The following is an 18690-nucleotide window of genomic DNA, read 5'->3' as shown; positions in this document are numbered from 1 at the left end:
CTGTAGATTGTGTGCTAGCCAAACAAAGGACATCAAAGAGCTTGTCAACCAGAAGATCAGCTCCCATGACAAGAGATGCTATCTTGAGATCACAATTTGCATTGTCAATACAGCCATAAGTGGGGGAGTGCTTGAAAAATGACACAAATGGGAGTTCCCTCCTTCTCAATAGTCCTACATGATCTGTCATAAAAGTCCACAAATGTAAGAAAGCATTGAAATGCTCCTTTAATTACTACAGTTTGTGCAAGTTCCGTTTCCGTAGTGTAGTGGTTATCACGTTCGCCTCACACGCGAAAGGTCCCCGGTCCGAAACCGGGCGGAAACATGGGTCTTTTCCTTCTTTGGTCAAAAGGGAATTGATGTTCACTCTTTAGACAACTCTGCTTGTCCAGCATTTTCTCTCTTTTATTTGCATCCCTATTGAGAATTAAGTCTCTTGGTTTTGTCTTCTGTAGGTTGTGTGCTAGCCAAACAGAGGACATCAAAGAGCTTGTCAACAAGAAGATCGGGGCCTTCGGAGGTGGCAACAGGATTAGAAGTGAGAAGAGTGCAAGAGGAAAAGTTGACTTGAGTCAAGGTGGCTAATGAACAATACAGCAGAAGAGCATGAGCGAGGTTTGGTGCAGCATGAAGACCATGTGCAGATGAGATCAACCAACACAAGAGGAGTGGAATTGACTGGGCCACTAACTTGCTCTTTAACTGACTAGACTCTTATTCCAGCGTGTGCTAATGCTAATGTACCTGTGGAGCAAAGTGCTAGAAAGCCAAATGAGGTTCCACTGAGACTTGAACTCAGATCGCTGGATTCAGAGTCCAGAGTGCTAACCATTACACCATGGAACCCTGCCTGAAGCACAGAAAAGCTCTGTGTCAAACTGGCATAAAAGTGTAGTTCCTGGTAAAATGATGGGGATTTCTACAAGGCCAGCCAAATTTCACCTGTCATACCTGCTGCGAATCGCAGCTTGACGTGACCTTGGCAGCACTTCAGAGGTCCTCGTTAGTATAGTGGACAGTATCTCCGCCTGTCACGCGGAAGACCGGGGTTCGATTCCCCGACGGGGAGTGAGCAGTTTCCTTCTCTGCTCTGCCTTTTACCTGCAATGACCACGCACACCTTAATCACACACCAGATCCTAGTCAATCTAATAATCTAGTCCTATAATGGGCTTGAAGAAACATGAATTCCACCTGTGCGCTCACAAGTCAAAAAGGTCTTCTCAGAAAGAGCTCCCATCAGAAGAGATGCTAGTCTAAGAGAACTATGCTTGTCCAGCGTTTTCTCTGTTTTACGTGCGTCCCTACTAACAAATAAGTTTCTTGGTTTTGTCTTCTGTAGATTGTGTGCTAGCCAAACAAAGGACATCAAAGAGCTTGTCAACCAGAAGATCAGCTCCCATGACAAGAGATGCTATCTTGAGATCACAATTTGCATTGTCAATACAGCCATAAGTGGGGGAGTGCTTGAAAAATGACACAAATGGGAGTTCCCTCCTTCTCAATAGTCCTACATGATCTGTCATAAAAGTCCACAAATGTAAGAAAGCATTGAAATGCTCCTTTAATTACTACAGTTTGCGCAAGCTCAGTTTCTGTAGTCTAGTGGTTATCACGATCGCCTTACACGCGAAAGGTCCCCGGTCCGAAACCGGGCGGAAACATGCTTCTTTGCTTATGCGTCCTGATATAAAAGTGTCTGACTGCAGGCATTGCTTGAACTTGTGGGCTTCTACTGCTGTTTGGGACACAGACGAGAGAAAGTACTCAAATCTGGTACAGGTCTCTGACATCTGTAACCTTTGGATGCTCGTCTTGCTAAAGAGTTGTCTATGGCTCAAATTTCTGCAAACTCCACAGACTTCACACAAATCAACACATCTCCAGTCGCTATATTTCCTGAAGATGGAGGCACAGACTAAGCTCTTGGAAATGAGTGGCTCTAGGTGGCCTGCACAGGACTTGGGCCTATTTTCAGCCAATGCACAAGGCAATGAAACAAATGGGCGCTTTAGGCAACAGTTCTGCTGCCAGAGGTTCTGGGGTTTCCTAGGGCATCATATGTTGAGCTTTGCTTGCTTTAGTGAACTCCTAAATGTCCAAAGTTTAAGTGAGCCTAACATCGAGACTACAGTTCAGACTCCTTGCTAGAGTGCGTCTGTCTCTTCTCCATGGCTCCTTTTACTTCAAGGCCATGATAGGAACATGCCACCAGATTTGTCAGATTGCGAGATTACTCAGTGAGACACATTGGAAAGCCAAACAAGCTGTCTTTCGGGGTTTCCGTAGTGTAGTGGTTATCACATTCACCTCACACGCGAAAGGTCCCCGGTCTGAAACCGGGTGGAAACATGGGTCTTTTCCTTCTTTGGTCAAAAGGGAATTGATGTTCACTCTTTAGACAACTCTGCTTGTCCAGCATTTTCTCTGTTTTATTTGCATCCCTATTGAGAATTAAGTCTCTTGGTTTTGTCTTCTGTAGGTTGTGTGCTAGCCAAACAGAGGACATCAAAGAGCTTGTCAACAAGAAGATCGGGGCCTTCGGAGGTGGCAACAGGATTAGACGTGAGAAGAGTGCAAGAGGAAAAGTTGACTTGAGTCAAGGTGGCTAATGAACAATACAGCAGGAAGCTGAAGTGGAAAGTGCAGCAGAAGCGCATGAGCGATGTTTGGTGCAGCATGAAGACCATGTGCAGATGAGATCAACCAACACAAGAGGAGTGGAATTGACTGGGCCACTAACTTGCTCTTTAACTGACTAGACTCTTATTCCAGCGTGTGCTAATGCTAATGTACCTGTGGAGCAAAGTGCTAGAAAGCCAAATGAGGTTCCACTGAGACTTGAACTCAGATCGCTGGATTCAGAGTGCTAACCATTACACCATGGAACCCTGCCTGAAGCACAGAAAAGCTCTGTGTCAAACTGGCATAAAAGTGTAGTTCCTGGTAAACTGATGGGGATTTCTACAAGGCCAGCCAAGTTGTACCTCTCATACCTGCTGCGGATCGCAGCTTGACGTGACCTTGGCAGCACTTCAGAGGTCCTCGTTAGTATAGTGGACAGTATCTCCGCCTGTCACGCGGAAGACCGGGGTTCGATTCCCTGACGGGGAGTGAGCAGTTTCCTTCTCTGCTCTTCCTTTTACCTGCAATGACCACGCACACCTTAATCGCACACCAGATCCTAGTCAATCTAATAATCTAGTCCTATAATGGGCTTGAAGAAACATGAATTCCACCTGTGAGCTCACAAGTCAAAAAGGTCTTCTCAGAAACAGCTCCCATCAGAAGAGATGCTAGTCTAAGAGAACTATGCTTGTCCAGCGTTTTCTCTGTTTTACGTGCGTCCCTACTAACAAATAAGTTTCTTGGTTTTGTCTTCTGTAGATTGTGTGCTAGCCAAACAAAGGACATCAAAGAGCTTGTCAACCAGAAGATCAGCTCCCATGACAAGAGATGCTATCTTGAGATCACAATTTGCATTGTCAATACAGCCATAAGTGGGGGAGTGCTTGAAAAATGACACAAATGGGAGTTCCCTCCTTCTCAATAGTCCTACATGATCTGTCATAAAAGGCCACAAATGTAAGAAAGCATTGAAATGCTCCTTTAATTACTACAGTTTGCGCAAGCTCAGTTTCCGTAGTGTAGTGGTTATCACGTTCGCCTTACACGCGAAAGGTCCCCGGTCCGAAACCGGGCGGAAACATGATTCTTTGCTTATGCGTCCTGATATAAAAGTGTCTGACTGCAGGCATTGCTTGAACTTGTGGGCTTCTACTGCTGTTTGGGACACAGACGAGAGAAAGTACTCAAATCTGGTACAGGTCTCTGACATCTGTAACCTTTGGATGCTCGTCTTGCTAAAGAGTTGTCTATGGCTCAAATTTCTGCAAACTCCACAGACTTCACACAAATCAACACATCTCCAGTCGCTATATTTCCTGAAGATGGAGGCACAGACTAAGCTCTTGGAAATGAGTGGCTCTAGGTGGCCTGCACAGGACTTGGGCCTATTTTCAGCCAATGCACAAGGCAATGAAACAAATGGGCGCTTTAGGCAACAGTTCTGCTGCCAGAGGTTCTGGGGTTTCCTAGGGCAGCATATGTTGAGCTGTGCTTGCTTTAGTGAACTCCTAAATGTCCAAAGTTTAAGTGAGCCTAACATCGAGACTACAGTTCAGACTCCTTGCTAGAGTACATCTGTCTCTTCTCCATGGCTCCTTTTACTTCAAGGCCATGAGAGGAACATGCCACCAGATTTGTCAGATTGCGAGATTACTCAGTGAGACACATTGGAAAGCCAAACAAGCTGTCTTTTGGGTTTCCGTAGTGTAGTGGTTATCACGTTCGCCTCACACGCGAAAGGTCCCCGGGCGGAAACATGGGTCTTTTCCTTCTTTGGTCAAAAGGGAATTGATGTTCACTCTTTAGACAACTCTGCTTGTCCAGCATTTTCTCTGTTTTATTTGCATCCCTATTGAGAATTAAGTCTCTTGGTTTTGTCTTCTGTAGGTTGTGTGCTAGCCAAACAGAGGACATCAAAGAGCTTGTCAAAAAGAAGATCGGGGCCTTCGGAGGTGGCAACAGGATTAGAAGTGAGAAGAGTGCAAGAGGAAAAGTTGACTTGAGTCAAGGTGGCTAATGAACAATACAGCAGGAAGCTGAAGTGGAAAGTGCAGCAGAAGAGCATGAGCGAGGTTTGGTGCAGCATGAAGACCATGTGCAGATAAGATCAACCAACACAAGAGGAGTGGAATTGACTGGGCCACTAACTTGCTCTTTAACTGACTAGACTCTTATTCCAGCGTGTGCTAATGCTAATGTACCTGTGGAGCAAAGTGCTAGAAAGCCAAATGAGGTTCCACTGAGACTTGAACTCAGATCGCTGGATTCAGAGTCCAGAGTGCTAACCATTACACCATGGAACCCTGCCTGAAGCGCAGAAAAGCTCTGTGTCAAACTGGCATAAAAATGTAGTTCCTGGTAAACTGATGGGGATTTCTACAAGGCCAGCCAAATTGTACCTCTCATACCTGCTGCGAATCGCAGCTTGACGTGACCTTGGCAGCACTTCAGAGGTCCTCGTTAGTATAGTGGACAGTATCTCCGCCTGTCACGCGGAAGACCGGGGTTCGATTCCCCGACGGGGAGTGAGCAGTTTCCTTCTCTGCTCTGCCTTTTACCTGCAATGACCACGCACACCTTAATCGCACACCAGATCCTAGTCAATCTAATAATCTAGTCCTATAATGGGCTTGAAGAAACATGAATTCCACCTGTGCGCTCACAAGTCAAAAAGGTCTTCTCAGAAAGAGCTCCCATCAGAAGAGATGCTACTCTAAGAGAACTATGCTTGTCCAGCGTTTTCTCTGATTTACGTGCGTCCCTGCTAACAAATAAGTTTCTTGGTTTTGTCTTCTGTAGATTGTGTGCTAGCCAAACAAAGGACATCAAAGAGCTTGTCAACCAGAAGATCAGCTCCCATGACAAGAGATGCTATCTTGAGATCACAATTTGCATTGTCAATACAGCCATAAGTGGGGGAGTCCCTGAAAAATGACACAAATGGGAGTTCCCTCCTTCTCAATAGTCCTACATGATCTGTCATAAAAGTCCACAAATGTAAGAAAGCATTCAAATGCTCCTTTAATTACTACAGGGTGTGCAAGCTCCCTTTCCGTAATGTAGTGGTTATCACGTTCGCCTTACACGCCAAAGGTCCCCGGTCCGAAACCGGGCGGAAACATGCTTCTTTTCTTATGCGTCCTGATATGAAAGTGTCTGACTGCAGGCATTGCTTGAACTTGTGGGCTTCTACTGCTGTTTGGGACACAGACGAGAGAAAGTACTCAAATCTGGTACAGGTCTCTGACATCTGTAACCCCATCAGTTCCCTTTGGATGCTCGTCTTGCTAAAGAGTTGTCTATGGCTCAAATTTCTGCAAACTCCACAGACTTCACACAAATCAACACATCTCCAGTCGCTATATTTCCTGAAGATGGAGGCACAGACTAAGCTCTTGGAAATGAGTGGCTCTAGGTGGCCTGCACAGGACTTGGGCCTATTTTCAGCCAATGCACAAGGCAATGAAACAAATGGGCGCTTTAGGCAACAGTTCTGCTGCCAGAGGTTCTGGGGTTTCCTAGGGCAGCATATGTTGAGCTGTGCTTGCTTTAGTGAACTCCTAAATGTCCAAAGTTTAAGTGAGCCTAACATCGAGACTACAGTTCAGACTCCTTGCTAGAGTGCGTCTGTCTCTTCTCCATGGCTCCTTTTACTTCAAGGCCATGATAGGAACATGCCACCAGATTTGTCAGATTGCGAGATTACTCAGTGAGACACATTGGAAAGCCAAACAAGCTGTCTTTCGGGGTTTCCGTAGTGTAGTGGTTATCACGTTCGCCTCACACGCGAAAGGTCCCTGGTCTGAAATCAGGCGGAAACATGTGTCTTTTCCTTCTTTGGTCAAAAGGGAATTGATGTTCACTCTTTAGACAACTCTGCTTGTCCAGCATTTTCTCTGTTTTATTTGCATCCCTATTGAGAATTAAGTCTCTTGGTTTTGTCTTCTGTAGGTTGTGTGCTAGCCAAACAGAGGACATCAAAGAGCTTGTCAACAAGAAGATCGGGGCCTTCGGAGGTGGCAACAGGATTAGACGTGAGAAGAGTGCAAGAGGAAAAGTTGACTTGAGTCAAGGTGGCTAATGAACAATACAGCAGGAAGCTGAAGTGGAAAGTGCAGCAGAAGCGCATGAGCGATGTTTGGTGCAGCATGAAGACCATGTGCAGATGAGATCAACCAACACAAGAGGAGTGGAATTGACTGGGCCACTAACTTGCTCTTTAACTGACTAGACTCTTATTCCAGCGTGTGCTAATGCTAATGTACCTGTGGAGCAAAGTGCTAGAAAGCCAAATGAGGTTCCACTGAGACTTGAACTCAGATCGCTGGATTCAGAGTCCAGAGTGCTAACCATTACACCATGGAACCCTGCCTGAAGCGCTGAAAAGCTCTGTGTCAAACTGGCATAAAAGTGTAGTTCCTGGTAAACTGATGGGGATTTCTACAAGGCCAGCCAAATTGTACCTGTCATACCTGCTGCGAATCGCAGCTTGACGTGACCTTGGCAGCACTTCAGAGGTCCTCGTTAGTATAGTGGACAGTATCTCTGCCTGTCACGCGGAAGACCGGGGTTCGATTCCCCGACGGGGAGTGAGCAGTTTCCTTCTCTGCTCTGCCTTTTACCTGCAATGACCACGTACACCTTAATCGCACACCAGATCCTAGTCAATCTAATAATCTAGTCCTATAATGGGCTTGAAGAAACATGAATTCCACCTGTGCGCTCACAAGTCAAAAAGGTCTTCTCAGAAAGAGCTCCCATCAGAAGAGATGCTAGTCTAAGAGAACTATGCTTGTCCAGCGTTTTCTCTGTTTTACGTGCGTCCCTACTAACAAATAAGTTTCTTGGTTTTGTCTTCTGTAGATTGTGTGCTAGCCAAACAAAGGACATCAAAGAGCTTGTCAACCAGAAGATCAGCTCCCATGACAAGAGATGCTATCTTGACATCACAATTTACATTGTCAATACAGTCATAAGTGGGGGAGTGCTTGAAAAATGACACAAATGGGAGTTCCCTCCTTCTCAATAGTCCTACATGATCTGTCATAAAAGTCCACAAATGTAAGAAAGCATTGAAATGCTCCTTTAATTACTACAGGGTATGCAAGCTCTCTTTCCGTAGTGTAGTGGTTATCACGTTCGCCTAACACGCGAAAGGTCCCCGGTCCGAAACCGGGCGGAAACATGCTTCTTTCCTTATGCGTCGTGATATGAAAGTTTCTGACTGCAGGCATTGCTTGAACTTGTGGGCTTCTACTGCTGTTTGGGACACAGACGAGAGAAAGTACTCAAATCTGGTACAGGTCTCTGACATCTGTAACCCCATCAGTTCCCTTTGGATGCTCGTCTTGCTAAAGAGTTGTCTATGGCTCAAATTTCTGCAAACTCCACAGACTTCACACAAATCAACACATCTCCAGTCGCTATATTTCCTGAAGATGGAGGCACAGACTAAGCTCTTGGAAATGAGTGGCTCTAGGTGGCCTGCACAGGACTTGGGCCTATTTTCAGCCAATGCACAAGGCAATGAAACAAATGGGCGCTTTATACTGATACTGATATGTTTATTGATTAGCATTCAAATATCTCAGTGAAGACAGAACAAAGATTTACCACAAAGCAAGAAAGCATGAGACAAGGCTAATCAAAAGGTATTGGCTGAAGCATTTGCTTATTACGCCAACCCTTTTAACAAAAGATCTTTTAGCATGCAGCTCCTGTACACAGGGCTCGAAGCAAATAATAAAATTCAATTCAATTCAATTTCATTTATATAGCGCCAAATCACAACAAATGTCGCCTCAAGGCGCTTCATAGATACAGAGAGAAAAGCCCAACAATCATATGACCCCCTATGAGCAAGCACTTTGGCGACAGTGGGAAGGAAAAACTCCCTTTTAACAGGAAGAAACCTCCGGCAGAACCCGGCTCAGGGAGGGGCGGGGCCATCTGCTGCAACCGGTTGGGGTGAGAGAAGGCAAACAAAGCAAAAACAAAACAAACAAACAAACAAACAAGAAAAAACACCACCACCTTAGTAAGTAACTACATCAAAGCAAAAGAATCAAGAGGTTTTCTGTTTTTGTTTTTGTTTTTTTGTTTTTTTGCTCTTTTCATTCTTGATATATATATTTTTCTAATACTCTATTTTTAAACATATTTTTAAACAAGGAAAATGAACTACACCTTTTTAAATCACTGTCATAACTATTCCACAGGTTAACTCCTCTAACAGAAACACATCTCTGCTTTATATTTGTCCTTATCTTGTTTTTTTTAAAGAAATCTGTTCCCCTTAAGTCATATTGACTCTCTCTGACTTTGAACAGCTTCTGAATACTGGGGCAAAGCAAGTTATTTTGTGCTTTATACATTATCTGTGCCATTTTATATTCAACTAAATCATAAAATTTCATGGTATTCAGATTAATAAACAAAATGTTAGTTGGTTCTATATAGTTTGATTGGTTTATAATTCTTATAGCTCTTTTTTGCAACTTGAAAATAGGAAGAGTGTTCGTTTTATATGCATTACCCCATATCTCCAGACAGTAAGTCATATATGGAAGCAACAGAGTACAATAGAGTGTGTATAATGATTTTTTGTTCAGGACATGCTTTGTTTTATAGAGAATAGCAATGGTTTTTGACATTTTTGTTTTCACATGGTTTATATGAGACTTCCAACTCAGCTTATCATCAATTATCACTCCAAGAAATTTATTTTCGTACACTCTTTCAATTTCAATTCCATTAACCCTGATTTTAGATACATTTTTCATTTGTCTAGTGCCAAAAATAATCAATTTTGTTTTCTTTATATTTAATGATAACTTATTTACATCAAACCAGTTTTTTAATATATTTAACTCCTTTTCCGCTGTAGTCAGAAGCTGTTCTAGGTTTTTACCTGATCAATACAGAGTGGTATCATCAGCAAACAATACACATTTTAACAGTTTGGAAATGCTACATATGTCATTTATGTATAATATAAATAATTTAGGGCCCAGCACAGAGCCCTGAGGAACACCACAAGTTACCTTCAACTGCTTAGATTTTACATTATTGAATTCGACATATTGATATCTGTCATCCAGGTAACTTTTCATCCACTTGTATGCTAACCCTCTTATGCCATATCTCTCTAGTTTATTCATTAGTATAGAATGATCAATCGTATCAAACGCCTTTTTTAAGTCTATAAAAACACCAACAGTATATTCCTTATTATCTATAGCATTAGATATCCCTTCTACAAGTTCCATCACTGCCATCGAAGTGGACCTTTTCACTCTAAAGCCATATTGGTTATCACTTAGGAGATTATGCTTCTCAATATATTTATCAAGTCTATTAACAAATAACTTTTCTAAAATTTTTGAGAACTGTGGGAGCAGTGATATTGGCCTATAATTGGTAAACTGACTTCTCTCTCCGTTTTTATGGATTGGAATAACTTTTGCTATTTTCATTTGTGAGGGAAATACACCAGTTTGAAAGGACAGATTACAAATGTATGCGAAAGGTTGCACTATATATTCTATAATACTTTTAACTAATATCATGTCAATACCAAAACAGTCAGTGGACTTTTTATTTTTAAATGTCTTCACAATGTTAATTATTTCTCTATGAGTTACAGCACCAATAAACATGGAGGACACATTCTGAGTAATATGTTTATTTAGGTCGTTATTATTTCTTGTCTCTGGAATTTCTTTTGCTAAATTAAAGCCAACATTTACAAAGAAATCATTAAATTCATTTGCAATGTCTTTAGTTTTATCAAGCACAATATCTTTATCTTTTTTAAAATAATCTGGATAATTCTTATTTTTTGAGCCCTTTTTGATTATACTATTTAATATCCTCCATGTTTCTTGTGTGTTACTTCTACTTTGCTCCAATAATTTGTGGTAATATTCTTTCTTACTTGTTCTTATAATATTTACTAATCTATTTTTATATAACTTGTACTTTATTTCAGCATCTTTTGTCCTCTGTTTTATGAATCTCTTATATAGATTATTTTTCTTTTTACATGCATCTTCTATCCCCTTTGTGATCCATGGCTTATTTGATCTGTGATGCTTTCTAGTGATTTTCATTAAAGGACAATGTTTTTCATATAGTGAAATTACAGTTGATAAGAATGCATCATATGCACTATTTGAATCTTCATTTGCAAAAACCTCATTCCAATTGTGTTCTTTTAAGTCCACCTGGAGGGCAGCAATGGCTCTTGTTGTTCTAAGTCGTATCATATCAAATATTTGATTCTTTTGTTTAGTTTTAATCCCAAAATAATTTTGAAAAATTGCAAAAACAGGAAGATGATCGCTTATATCAGTTATAAGAAGTCCACCTACTATTTCATGGTCAATTTTATTTGTGAATATATTATCTATCAATGTAGCTGTATCAATTGTTATTCTACTTGGTTTTATAATTACAGGGAAAAGGGAGTTACTATACATTGTATTTATGAAATCTGTTGTTTTCTGATGTCCATTTGGGTTTAGCAAATCTATATTAAAATCACCACAAATTATTTGCACTTTTTTATCATTTAGGTTGCTAAACATAGCAGCAAGTTTTTCATTGAATGTCTCAAGGCATGAACCTGGTGTCCTATAGATGCAACTTATAATTATATTGTTAGCTTTTTCAACATGGATTTCAATAGTGACACATTCCAATACGTTATCTATGGTGCTTGACATACATTCAATCAGACTACATTTCAAAACTTTATCTACATATAAGGCAACACCGCCTCCTTTTTTATTCACCCTGTTCATTGTAAATAATTCGTATCCTTCCAGTCCCATTTCACTAATTTTCTCATTATCGAGCCATGTTTCTGATATTGCAATTATATTAAACTTTTTTAACTTACTTAAACATTCTGTAATTTTAGAAAAATTTTTATACAGGCTTCTACTATTGAAATGTATGACCGACAATGCATTTGCCATTTTAATATTCATATTGAATTGGTCATCCGTATAGTACTCACAAGTATTATTGGTGTTATTGTAGAAGTGGGTATCTGGGTCAATGTTACTTTCAGGGTCATGCATGTTGTGCTCTGCATAGTTAAACGTTTTGAAGTTCGTTTTCTCAGCGTGTGTGGCAAAATAACCACCTTGACAGTCCTTTTCATTATCAAATTCTTCCTCTTCAATATCTCTGAATGGAAACCTATAATCTGTGTCCAAACTTGTCATTTATGTGTTTTTGTTTTTGTTGTTGTTTTTTGAGCCGTAAGGCCAGAAACACTTTCCATACCCATTGTTCATTATCCAATCGTCACTTTTCCAATAGATTCCAGAGCAGATTCCTGATTATTTATATTGCTCTAAGTCTTTGAGTTCTCTTATCATCACAACTTTCGCTTCTTCGGGATTGCCATTTAGTCTTATCATTACTTTGCAGTTCCTCGTCCATGTCGCTTGTATCTTATTTTGTTTTCTCAAGCTGCGTGCCTGTCTTGCAATTTCAGCAGTCTTTTTCGTTAAATGTTCATTTAAATACACACCAGTCCCTTTAAGCTTCTTACCCTGTTTCAGTAACTCAATCTTTGTTTTGCGACTCACAAACCGAAGAATAATTGATGGCTTTGTTTTACTGTCTTTCCTGGGGATCGTGTGGCATGCTGCAATATGATGGCTCTGAATACTTACATTCTTCGTTTGAAGGAATTTTATCACTTGCTGTTCAAGCGTTTGCAGCTCCTCTACCGGGGCATCTTCACCATCTTTACCTCCCCCAGCTGTTACTCCGGCGTAGGTTCGGTGTTGCGTCTCCAGTCCACTTATGACTAAATCATCCATTCTTGTGTATTGTTCAAGGTCCTCGATTCGCCGTTCCAAGTCGTCTATTTTCTTGTCCTTGTCCTTTATGAGGTTTTTTAGTTGTTTTATTTCATCCATTAGGTCATGTAGCATACCTTGTTGTTTAGCCACTTTGCTCAGTTCATCAGACATGAAATTAAGCGATTTCTTAATCTCCTCCAACTCCTCTTCAACTCCTGGGTTTGCTCTTTTAGGCGGCATTTTGAAAATGATGAGATTTGTATTTCCTTGTGATGGCCCGTTGAAGTCACTGTTGATTAACTTGTTGGTTGAGCCTTGGCCTAGTGGTTGCTGCAGGAGCCTGGGCCTAGTGGCTGCTGGAGGATCCTGGGCCTAGTGGCTGCTGGAGGAGCCTGGGCCTAGTGGCTGCTGGAAGAGCCTGGGCCTAGTGGCTGCTGGAAGAGCCTTGGCCTGGTGGCTGCTGGAGGATCCTGGGCCTGGTGGCTGCTGGAGGATCCTGGGCCTGGTGGCTGCTGCAGGAGCCTGGGCCTGGTGGCTGCTGGAAGAGCCTGGGCCTGGTGGCTGCTGGAGGATCCTGGGCCTGGTGGAGCAGGAGGGTCCTGGGCCTGGTGGCTGCTGGAGGGTCCTGGGCCTGGTGGCTGCTGGAGGGTCCTGGGCCTGGTGGCTGCTCGAGGATCCTGGGCCTGGTGGAGCAGGAGGGTCCTGGGCCTGGTGGCTGCTGGAGGGTCCTGGGCCTGGTGGCTGCTGGAGGGTCCTGGGCCTGGTGGAGCAGGAGGGTCCTGGGCCTGGTGGCTGCTGGAGGATCCTGGGCCTGGTGGCTGCTGGAGGATCCTGGGCCTGGTGGCTGCTGCAGGAGCCTGGGCCTGGTGGCTGCTGGAAGAGCCTGGCCCTGGTGGCTGCTGGAAGAGCCTTGGCCTAGTGGCTTATTTTTCAGTTTTGGTGCAACAAGCTACCAATTGTCTGGTGTTCGTTTCTTTTTCCGTAGATATGTGTGCTTCCTTCTTGTGTCGTTTGTTGTCTTCAGTTTTGTCAAATTAGTAGAATACCTTGTCTTGGGCTGCTACTCCCTGGAGTCTGCTACTCAAGCTGCTGCTGCTCTCTGTGAACTGTTGCTTTAGGCAACAGTTCTGCTGCCAGAGGTTCTGGGGTTTCCTAGGGCAGCATATGTTGAGCTTTGCTTGCTTTAGTGAACTCCTAAATGTCCAAAGTTTAAGTGAGTCTAACATCGAGACTACAGTTCAGAGTCCTTGCTAGAGTGCGTCTGTCTCTTCTCCATGGCTCCTTCTACTTCAAGGCCATGATAGGAACATGCCACCAGATTTGTCAGATTGCGAGATTACTCAGTGAGACACATTGGAAAGCCAAACAAGCTGTCTTTTGGGGTTTCCGTAGTGTAGTGGTTATCACGTTCGCCTCACACGCGAAAGGTCCCCGGTCCGAAACCGGGCGGAAACATGGGTCTTTTCCTTCTTTGGTCAAAAGGGAATTGATGTTCACTCTTTAGACAACTCTGCTTGTCCAGCATTTTCTCTCTTTTATTTGCATCCCTATTGAGAATTAAGTCTCTTGGTTTTGTCTTCTGTAGGTTGTGTGCTAGCCAAACAGAGGACATCAAAGAGCTTGTCAACAAGAAGATCGGGGCCTTCGGAGGTGGCAACAGGATTAGAAGTGAGAAGAGTGCAAGAGGAAAAGTTGACTTGAGTCAAGGTGGCTAATGAACAATACAGCAGGAAGCTGAAGTGGAAAGTGCAGCAGAAGAGCATGAGCGAGGTTTGGTGCAGCATGAAGACCATGTGCAGATGAGATCAACCAACACAAGAGGAGTGGAATTGACTGGGCCACTAACTTGCTCTTTAACTGACTAGACTCTTATTCCAGCGTGTGCTAATGCTAATGTACCTGTGGAGCAAAGTGCTAGAAAGCCAAATGAGGTTCCACTGAGACTTGAACTCAGATCGCTGGATTCAGAGTCCAGAGTGGTAACCATTACACCATGGAACCCTACCTGAAGCTCAGAAAAGCTCTGTGTCAAACTGGCATAAAAGTGTAGTTCCTGGTAAACTGATGGGGATTTCTACAAGGCCAGCCAAATTGTACCTGTCATACCTGCTGCGAATCGCAGCTTGACGTGACCTTGGAAGCACTTCAGAGGTCCTCGTTAGTATAGTGGACAGTATCTCCGCCTGTCACGCGGAAGACCGGGGTTTGATTCCCCGACAGGGAGTGAGCAGTTTCCTTCTCTGCTCTGCCTTTTACCTGCAATGACCACGCACACCTTAATCGCACACCAGATCCTAGTCAATCTACTAATCTAGTCCTATAATGGGCTTGAAGAAACATGAATTCCACCTGTGTGCTCACAAGTCAAAAAGGTCTTCTCAGAAACAGCTCCCATCAGAAGAGATGCTAGTCTAAGAGAACTATGCTTGTCCAGCGTTTTCTCTGTTTTACGTGCGTCCCTACTAACAAATAAGTTTCTTGGTTTTGTCTTCTGTAGATTGTGTGCTAGCCAAACAAAGGACATCAAAGAGCTTGTCAACCAGAAGATCAGCTCCCATGACAAGAGATGCTATCTTGAGATCACAATTTGCATTGTCAATACAGCCATAAGTGGGGGAGTGCTTGAAAAATGACACAAATGGGAGTTCCCTTCTTCTCAATAGTCCTACATGATCTGTCATAAAAGTCCACAAATGTAAGAAAGCATTGAAATGCTCCTTTAATTACTACAGGGTACGCAAGCTCAGTTTCCGTAGTGTAGTGGTTATCACATTCGCCTAACACGCGAAAGGTCCCCGGTCCGAAACCGGGCGGAAACATGCTTCTTTCCTTATGCGTCCTGATATAAAAGTGTCTGACTGCAGGCATTGCTTGAACTTGTGGGCTTCTACTGCTGTTTGGGACACAGACGAGAGAAAGTACTCAAATCTGGTACAGGTCTCTGACATCTGTAACCTTTGGATGCTCGTCTTGCTAAAGAGTTGTCTATGGCTCAAATTTCTGCAAACTCCACAGACTTCACACAAATCAACACATCTCCAGTCGCTATATTTCCTGAAGATGGAGGCACAGACTAAGCTCTTGGAAATGAGTGGCTCTAGGTGGCCTGCACAGGACTTGGGCCTATTTTCAGCCAATGCACAAGGCAATGAAACAAATGGGCGCTTTAGGCAACAGTTCTGCTGCCAGAGGTTCTGGGGTTTCCTAGGGCAGCATATGTTGAGCTGTGCTTGCTTTAGTGAACTCCTAAATGTCCAAAGTTTAAGTGAGCCTAACATCGAGACTACAGTTCAGACTCCTTGCTAGAGTGCGTCTGTCTCTTCTCCATGGCTCCTTTTACTTCAAGGCCATGATAGGAACATGCCGCCAGATTTGTCAGATTGCGAGATTACTCAGTGAGACACATTGGAAAGCCAAACAAGCTGTCTTTCGGGGTTTCCGTAGTGTAGTGGTTATCACGTTCGCCTCACACGCGAAAGGTTCCCGGTCCTAAACCGGGCGGAAACATGGGTCTTTTCCTTCTTTGGTCAAAAGGGAATTGATGTTCACTCTTTAGACAACTCTGCTTGTCCAGCATTTTCTCTGTTTTATTTGCATCCCTATTGAGAATTAAGTCTCTTGGTTTTGTCTTCTGTAGGTTGTGTGCTAGCCAAACAGAGGACATCAAAGAGCTTGTCAACAAGAAGATCGGGGCCTTCGGAGGTGGCAACAGGATTAGAAGTGAGAAGAGTGCAAGAGGAAAAGTTGACTTGAGTCAAGGTGGCTAATGAACAATACAGCAGGAAGCTGAAGTGGAAAGTGCAGCAGAAGAGCATGAGCGAGGTTTGGTGCAGCATGAAGACCATATGCAGATGAGATCAACCAACACAAGAGGAGTGGAATTGACCACTGACTTGCTCTTTAACTGACTAGACTCTTATTCCAGCGTGTGCTAATGTACCTGTGGAGCAAAGTGCTAGAAAGCCAAATGAGGTTCCACTGAGACTTGAACTCAGATCGCTGGATTCAGAGTCCAGAGTGGTAACCATTACACCATGGAACCCTGCCTGAAGCTCAGAAAAGCTCTGTGTCAAACTGGCATAAAAGTGTAGTTCCTGGTAAACTGATGGGGATTTCTACAAGGCCAGCCAAATTTTACCTGTCATACCTGCTGCAAATCGCAGCTTGACGTGACCTTGGCAGCACTTCAGAGTTCCTCGTTAGTATAGTGGACAGTATCTCCGCCTGTCACGCGGAAGACCGGGGTTCGATTCCCCGACGGGGAGTGAGCAGTTTCCTTCTCTGCTCTGCCTTTTACCTGCAATGACCACGCACACCTTAATCGCACACCAGATCCTAGTCAATCTAATAATCTAGTCCTATAATGGGCTTGAAGAAACATGAATTCCACCTGTGCGCTCACAAGTCAAAAAGGTCTTCTCAGAAAGAGCTCCCATCAGAAGAGATGCTAGTCTAAGAGAACTATGCTTGTCCAGCATTTTCTCTGTTTTACGTGCGTCCCTACTAACAAATAAGTGTGTTTATACCCGAGGCTCTGTTGGGTTTATTTAATGGAAAACTTTCACAACAACTGTGTGAAAGTTTACATAACTCAGAATAAACTGTATCATCACAAACCAGACATACTCTTCAGTTATGCAGATATCCAACTTTTAATACAAAGATTAAAGTTTAAACTATAATTCAGATACATTCTGTTGGCACAGAAAATTAAGCTTATGCATAATTTCAATAAGGAAGATGTGTAATAAGTCATCTGTCTGCTTCCTGGTGGCTGCCAGTTTATATCTATTCATTTTCCAGCACAAACTCAGTACTGACATCATTACTTTATTCCAGTTATGCTCTTGCCTGCCTTCACCGAGCATGCCAGCCTCCACTCTGCATGCTTTAAATCTGTTGCTCTTCTGCTTCTGCCATTCTGCATTTCAGATCCTCAGCTATGCAGCCCGCCTCCTCTCCTTTCTCCTCCTCACCGTGGTCACTCAGAACCCTGTCCCAGCCTCCATCTTCATCACTACCAGCATTTTGACTCTGGGGTGTGGCTTGTGCAAAATCCTGTCACTGCTGAGATTTCTTCTGCTATAATGGGTCATTGGAGTCTAACTGCCTAACAGTTATATTTATTTCTGTATCTCAATAAATCCTGTTCGGTTTTTCCACATGATCTCTCCTTATTGAACTGCTTTTGTAGATAAGCTTCAAGCCAGAAAGCAACAATACCTAAACCAAAAATATTATCATCAGAAGTGAGAAAGTGTCTGGACTATCTCCAGCTGTGTTGCATGTATTAAAGATAACTTCAGACACTGTCTGGTTGTCATGTCTGAAACAGGCTGTACAGTCACACAGATAAAAGACAGCAGTCATGTTTCTAATATTACAAATCAACCAGAAAGATTATGAAGATAAAAGCTGTGAGACCCCACTAGAGAACGGATGGCTTGTTATCATTACATGAAGTGATTTAGAAATATGTTAGCTTTCAGGGCAGCACTCAGAGCTTTTTAAAACTGAATACCTGAGGGTCAGCACACACAGATATATAAACATACAGGTAAGAGGTTATAAAGAAGAGAGCTGTGCTGATACTTTTACAGAACAGAATTTATTTACATTTTTATATTTACAATCAGTTTTTATTTATATAAACAAAATAAACATTACAAAACTAGAACTAAACTATATTATGTACAATATCAACAGTTTCTCCCCTATTTCCTTTTTTCTTCCACCCATCTTTGTCTCTCTGCCTCGTAGAAAGGAGACTCCTGAAACTCCTTCCTTGGCCATGCCCTTGTCCCTGTACAGAGAATGCAGTTTTGAAGGGCAGTAGATATATTTCCCTGCCACTCCATTGTGGCTGGGTTTAACAGCAGGATGCAAGAGAACAATAAAGAGACAAAATCTGAATCAACATTTGCGATAAAAATGTTTTTTCTCCAGGCAAAACAAACTGTTCCGTCTGTAAATAAAAACCTTTCATGGTTGAATGCAAAATTTGTGCCAACTGCTTAGTAGTCATGGTACATAAGAACTGCAGGCAGATTATCGACATACCTATTTAAGATATCCTGTTTATTCTTACACTAGTGGGCATTGCTCATGTTAGTGAGATGTCGTCTAGATACGATTACTGACCATTACAACATGAATGCAATACAAATTTTAAAAAAATGCAGGTTAGGTCATTTAGCATGTCATCTCATAACAAGCCATTTATCGATTATTTAATTAC

General features: G+C 42.7%; 1 long non-coding RNA gene and 17 other non-coding genes across 18 annotated transcripts; 13 read left to right on the top strand and 5 right to left on the bottom strand.

The window, feature by feature from the left end:
* Positions 1–255: 255 nt before the first annotated feature.
* On the top strand, positions 256–328 carry trnav-cac (transfer RNA valine (anticodon CAC)). Its single transcript has one exon. It is a non-coding gene; the product is annotated as a tRNA-Val (tRNA).
* Positions 329–777: 449 nt separating this feature from the next.
* Positions 778–849, bottom strand: trnaq-cug (transfer RNA glutamine (anticodon CUG)). Its single transcript has one exon. It is a non-coding gene; the product is annotated as a tRNA-Gln (tRNA).
* A 151-nt stretch (positions 850–1000) lies between these two features.
* On the top strand, positions 1001–1072 carry trnad-guc (transfer RNA aspartic acid (anticodon GUC)). The gene has a single exon. It is a non-coding gene; the product is annotated as a tRNA-Asp (tRNA).
* A 1973-nt stretch (positions 1073–3045) lies between these two features.
* On the top strand, positions 3046–3117 carry trnad-guc (transfer RNA aspartic acid (anticodon GUC)). Its single transcript has one exon. It is a non-coding gene; the product is annotated as a tRNA-Asp (tRNA).
* A 522-nt stretch (positions 3118–3639) lies between these two features.
* trnav-uac (transfer RNA valine (anticodon UAC)) lies at positions 3640–3712 on the top strand. The gene has a single exon. It is a non-coding gene; the product is annotated as a tRNA-Val (tRNA).
* Positions 3713–4862: 1150 nt separating this feature from the next.
* trnaq-cug (transfer RNA glutamine (anticodon CUG)) lies at positions 4863–4934 on the bottom strand. Its single transcript has one exon. It is a non-coding gene; the product is annotated as a tRNA-Gln (tRNA).
* A 151-nt stretch (positions 4935–5085) lies between these two features.
* Positions 5086–5157, top strand: trnad-guc (transfer RNA aspartic acid (anticodon GUC)). The gene has a single exon. It is a non-coding gene; the product is annotated as a tRNA-Asp (tRNA).
* Positions 5158–5731: 574 nt separating this feature from the next.
* LOC146512147 (uncharacterized) lies at positions 5732–12565 on the top strand. The gene is made up of 2 exons (XR_014875737.1): positions 5732–6424; positions 7789–12565. It is a non-coding gene; the product is annotated as an uncharacterized LOC146512147 (long non-coding RNA).
* trnav-cac (transfer RNA valine (anticodon CAC)) lies at positions 6380–6452 on the top strand. Its single transcript has one exon. It is a non-coding gene; the product is annotated as a tRNA-Val (tRNA).
* trnaq-cug (transfer RNA glutamine (anticodon CUG)) lies at positions 6927–6998 on the bottom strand. Its single transcript has one exon. It is a non-coding gene; the product is annotated as a tRNA-Gln (tRNA).
* trnad-guc (transfer RNA aspartic acid (anticodon GUC)) lies at positions 7150–7221 on the top strand. The gene has a single exon. It is a non-coding gene; the product is annotated as a tRNA-Asp (tRNA).
* On the top strand, positions 7744–7816 carry trnav-aac (transfer RNA valine (anticodon AAC)). Its single transcript has one exon. It is a non-coding gene; the product is annotated as a tRNA-Val (tRNA).
* A 1269-nt stretch (positions 12566–13834) lies between the features above and the next one.
* Positions 13835–13907, top strand: trnav-cac (transfer RNA valine (anticodon CAC)). The gene has a single exon. It is a non-coding gene; the product is annotated as a tRNA-Val (tRNA).
* Positions 13908–14381: 474 nt separating this feature from the next.
* trnaq-cug (transfer RNA glutamine (anticodon CUG)) lies at positions 14382–14453 on the bottom strand. The gene has a single exon. It is a non-coding gene; the product is annotated as a tRNA-Gln (tRNA).
* A 745-nt stretch (positions 14454–15198) lies between these two features.
* On the top strand, positions 15199–15271 carry trnav-aac (transfer RNA valine (anticodon AAC)). The gene has a single exon. It is a non-coding gene; the product is annotated as a tRNA-Val (tRNA).
* Positions 15272–15886: 615 nt separating this feature from the next.
* On the top strand, positions 15887–15959 carry trnav-cac (transfer RNA valine (anticodon CAC)). The gene has a single exon. It is a non-coding gene; the product is annotated as a tRNA-Val (tRNA).
* A 463-nt stretch (positions 15960–16422) lies between these two features.
* trnaq-cug (transfer RNA glutamine (anticodon CUG)) lies at positions 16423–16494 on the bottom strand. The gene has a single exon. It is a non-coding gene; the product is annotated as a tRNA-Gln (tRNA).
* Positions 16495–16645: 151 nt separating this feature from the next.
* Positions 16646–16717, top strand: trnad-guc (transfer RNA aspartic acid (anticodon GUC)). Its single transcript has one exon. It is a non-coding gene; the product is annotated as a tRNA-Asp (tRNA).
* Positions 16718–18690: the final 1973 nt, after the last annotated feature.

Source organism: Neolamprologus multifasciatus, chromosome 8 (genome assembly GCF_963576455.1).
Source record: "Neolamprologus multifasciatus chromosome 8, fNeoMul1.2, whole genome shotgun sequence".
In the NCBI taxonomy this organism is placed as follows: Eukaryota; Metazoa; Chordata; class Actinopteri; order Cichliformes; family Cichlidae; genus Neolamprologus; species Neolamprologus multifasciatus.
Note: the sequence above shows the minus strand (reverse complement) of the source record. Positions and strands in the feature narration are given on the sequence as shown.